At 64.2% G+C, this 4,703-nt stretch overlaps 1 protein-coding gene across 1 annotated transcript in view; it reads right to left on the bottom strand.

Moving 5' to 3' along the window:
- The window catches only part of SHANK1 (SH3 and multiple ankyrin repeat domains 1), a 38,414-nt gene that overhangs the window by 17,151 nt on the left and 16,560 nt on the right, over window positions 1-4,703 (bottom strand). The window lies entirely within an intron of this gene.

The raw sequence follows: 4,703 nt of genomic DNA, 5'->3' as shown, positions 1-4,703 counted from the left end.
GGCGGGGCGGGTGGAGAAGGGATCATGAGACGCCGGAGCCAGGCAACCCCATGACCCGAGCCCCTGCCCCCGGGACCGTTCGTCCCACCTCCCGGGATCTTCCTCGCCCGCGTGGGGAGGGCGTCCGCGTGCGCTCGCACAGCCCCGAGCGCCCGCCCTCCTACTCACTCCCTCCTTCATCCATCCATCCATCCACCCATCCATTCAGCAAGCAGTGCCGAAGCCCACTGTGCGCCAGGCACGGTGCAGGGTGGGGGGGGTGAGGGGGGGAGGTACGCAGCCAGACCGCCAGACCGCCAGACCGCCTGGCCTGAACCCTTGCCGGCCACTTCCTGCCTGTGACCTTGAGCCCGTGCCTTTAACTTTTTGGGTCTGTTTCTTCACCTAGTGTGGGGAGCAGTAGCAGGCTGCACCCGAGGGGCTCGCTGTAGCAGCTCGGTTCCACGCAGGACCCGGTGTGTTGTACGTGCTCAGCAGAATCCCTCCCCTGTCTCTGGTCAAGCTTTTAAGTCCAGAGGACACAAGGTCTCTGAGGACACCCCTCCCACCTCCTCGACTGGACATAGACCACAGTGACGCCTCCCCGGGTCCCCAGCATGTCGTAACATTGCTTATGCGTCACTGTCCAATATGGTGGCCACGAGCGGCACGTGGCTATTTGTACGCAAATTAATTAAAAGTTAAATGGAACGATTCAGTCCCTCTGTCCCGCCAGCCACCTCTCAAAGCGCCCAGCAGCCACGGGAGGCGAGCGGCTGCCATGCTGGACAGCGCAGATGCGGAAGGTTTCCCTGACCGTAGAAAGTTCCGGAAGACGGCACTGACTCCTGTATTCCCTGGGGTATCTCAAACGCATCTCTCTCTGTAATCCGTGTACTTCAGCACCTGCCCGTGCTCCCTTGGATACAGCCCCCAAACCCTGACGTCACCACCGTACCTCAGGATCACGTGTCTGTTCCATTCCAGGCACCCCGGTACACAATGGGAATACCCAGGCACCCCGGCTCCGACCCCGCTCCCTTCGAAATTCTCAAGAGCACCAAGAGCCAGCGGAACGCGTGGCCGGCTGCACCTCAGCATGCTGCAGCCGCCTCTGCAACCCATGCGGTGCACACGCGGACCCCCTCGGCACACCCGGATAATCTCCACCAGCCCCAACACGCCTCAGTAATAGCCGAGCATGCTCCCCGCGCACTCCAATTACCCGCCCCCACAGGTCCCGCCAAACAGCCCTCCAGGAATACTCCGGTATATTTCGGTGACACCCCCACGCATCCCAGTATGCGCCGATAACGCCCCCTCACTTCGATCTCCGTGTATTCCCATAACGCGCCCCCCCAACGCAGCCCGAGTCCCGCCAAGAATACCTCATGCGCCCCACCAGCACCGCGGGAGCGCCCCCGTATGCGCCCGTGGCCCCCCACGACTTCCGTACCCTCGTACCCCAGCTGCTCCCGTGCGGGGGGCGGGGGGAGGGGGCAGCGCTGTCTCCGCCCCCCTTCCTGTAACTCGGGTGCGCTCAGCGGGTACACGCGGACTCACCCCGGAAACAGCCCCTGCTCGAAGCTCACCATGGTCGGGCAAACACGTCCCCACCAGACCCCCGTATCTTCCTGATGTTACGTTCAATCCAGGGACGGGCCATCTTTGTAGTTAGGTGGGGGGTGGGGGGCTGGCAAAGGAGGAGGGATGGGGGGGCACGGAAGGGGAGGGGAGGAAGGAGGCCGACAAGGCTCCGGCTAGCGGACAGGGCCAACGGAAGTGGGTCGCGAGGTCAGAGCTGCCGGCTGCCGACCGTGCGTTCAGCGTTGCCCTTGTCCCCACCTTACACCTTGCAATGTCCTCTGAGGCCTCACGCCCTCGCTACCCCGACCTCCCTTCCAGATCTCCGGGGCGCCCCCCGGCGGCCAGCGGTGCCCTTCAGCTCTCCTTTACTTCTCATTTCCTTCGTTCCGGCCGCCCCCAAACCCCAACCTTCCCCACATCTTCCTCCTGCCCCCGGAATCCCTTTTACCTTCGCGTTATCCCGACACACTCCACACACCAGCTACCCCATCCTCCAACTATAATCCTACAAAATTTCCACACCCGTTAAACGCCAGGAAGAAGCACTTGCTGTGCGCCAGGCAGCGTTTGAAGGCTTCGCAGCTACATAAGTCAACCGTCTCTCACGGGCTCACCTCTGAGGTGGAGACGAGCACAGTTGTCACCTTGCGAGGGAGGAGCCAGAGGCACAGCAAGGCTGAGCGATCAGCTTGAGGTCACACAGGGAATGACGTGCTTCATTGATCCCCGGGGGGGAATACCTGGGTAACTGCGGCCTCGACACCCTCCGCTCACTCCACAGCGCTCAGATACCTGGGGCACAGACACCTCTGCCCCGAACCTACTGCTGTGAGCGCCCCAGACTCATCGCGGGCCACGCCGACGGCGCGCCACGATGGAGGCGTTCGCGGAACTGCTGCCGGGCGCCACACGCGGTCCGAGCCCTCTCCGCTTAGCTGTTCGTTCAGTCCTCATGGCACCCCTTGGGGATAGGGCTTGCCTCTTATCGTTCCCATTTTGTAGATGAGGAAATTGAGGCACAGAGAAATAACTTGTTCGAGATGACGCCAGGCTGGAAAAGTGCCGAAGCCAAGACCGAATCCCCGACCGGCACCCCATGTACCCCAATAATGTCCCGACACCTTTGGGTGGTCAGAGCACCCCCTCTGTCCCTCCCTCTCGAGGGTCCCCATCCCAGACATGTCTCCTCCCCGCTTCTGAGACTTTCCCGCCCGATCGCCAGCGACATGTGGCGGCTCCCTCGTCCCACCATGCGCTCCCTGGACTACCCGACCCCCCCAAACCCCCCCAATCCGCGTGTGCCCCCGGCCCTCTCCGCACCTCGCTACCTGCTCCGCCGTGTCATCCGACTGCTCCCCGGCGCCCCAACCCGAAAGCCGGTCACACCCACAGGGCCGTCAGCCCACCCCACACTCTGCCCTTGCACACACAGACCCCCACATCCCCTCTCCTCCCCAAGTGTCCTCCTCAGACTTCCGCGACCTCTCCCGCCTCCCACGCCCTCACCCCACTCACGCCCTCCCGCGCCTCTGTGTGGAACCCCACAGTGTTCCCCGCGGCACCCCAGGCTCCTCCCGTGCGCCCCGTGACAGCCTCTTTCTCCTTTCGGCCTCCCCAATACTTGCAACTGCATCTCATTTACATTTCCTGGACCCTCTCTAAGTCCCCACCCCCAAACCGGTCTCGCTCTGCCTGCATCCGCTGCTTACCCCATTGCCGTGCGTGCTCCTCCACGCACCCTCCGCGTTCCGGTCTTCCCCATCCCCTTCGCCGGCATCTCCCACTCTACCCTGTTCCTTTCTCTTCCCACCGGCCTCCTGCCCAGACCCTCTAACCCCACCCCCTGCTCCCAGCGACCCACGCAGCACCCCATTCATGCTCCGTGCTGCTGGCTACCTGCCCTGCAGGAACACACACAATGCTCTCCCCCTGGCCATCCCTCGGCGACCCTGAGCGGCCTCTGGAGCCCAGCGGCCAGCTCTTGTTCACTGGATCCCACACACAGACTGCAGCAGCGTCCACTCCCCCACCCCCACTGTGAAGGTCCCTCTCGCACACCCAAGATCCCACAGCCCAGAGCCTGCCGCTGTACTTGGCACCCCCTCCAGCACTGGCCCCTCCCCCTGTACCCATCTCCACGGTGGGTACAGGGGCCTCACGCACTGAAGCCGGCCCCCTCCCATGCTGAGAAGTGGCACGCACAGCATATACACCCCCCGCCCCGTGCAGAAGCTCAGCCGCGGCTCAGCACATGGGCCCCACGCAGGCACAGACCCCCCGAGGGCAGGGAGAGGGGCGCATGGGGACAGAGACACACGGAGGGACCAGTGAAGGGGGGGCTGTGGGGGAGGGGACAGGCCTGGCATGGGAGGGTGGGTGTGGGGAAACACAGCCGCAGTGCCTGGGACAGACTCACTCCATCACACACACACACACGCACACACACACAGAGTCCCCAGACAGCCTGTCGCTCCAAGTCACACACAGAGACAGACACCGTCAAACAGGGATACGCAGATGGACACAGCTGGGGGGTGGGCTGGGAGCCCACCTCCTCCCTCTCTCACAGACACACACACACACACGCACGCACACACGCGCGGCTGCAGGCAGGCACACACACGCACGCACATCAACACAGCCACACTGACACACGCAGTGACACGCAGCGGAAAAAGGAGGGGAGGCCGGGGGCGGGGTGGCGTGTGATGGGGGGGCCGCTGTGAATGGGAGAGAGGGGTATGAATGGGGGGACTTGCCAACTCTGAGGAGGGGTGTGGGGATGCGGGAACCAGGGGATCGGGGGATCGGGGGCCTCGGGGCAGGTGCTGAGGGGGAGCCACTCGGCTCCCCCAGGGAAGGCTCCGCAGAGGGGGCTCAGAGGGCGGTGGGAAGGGCGAGCAGGCTCCCGGCCCTAGTGGGGTCCCACGAAAGGCCCCACTGTGGGGAAGGTCTTGGAGGAAGAGCTGAGGGGGGCCTGGAAGGGCCTGTGACGGAGTGGGGGACAGATTCCGGGGCCGAAGAGTTGGGGGGGGCTCGGAAAGCGGGCGCAGGGAGAAGGATGAGAGGAACGGGCTGAGAGGAAAGGCCTGCAAGGGGTTCAGAGCTCAGAGGAGCCGAGGGGAGAGGGGCGGGAG

This window comes from Pteropus alecto, unplaced genomic scaffold (assembly GCF_000325575.1).
Source record: "Pteropus alecto unplaced genomic scaffold, ASM32557v1 scaffold41, whole genome shotgun sequence".
Taxonomy (NCBI): domain Eukaryota; kingdom Metazoa; phylum Chordata; class Mammalia; order Chiroptera; family Pteropodidae; genus Pteropus; species Pteropus alecto.
This window is presented reverse-complemented; position numbering and strand designations above follow the sequence as displayed.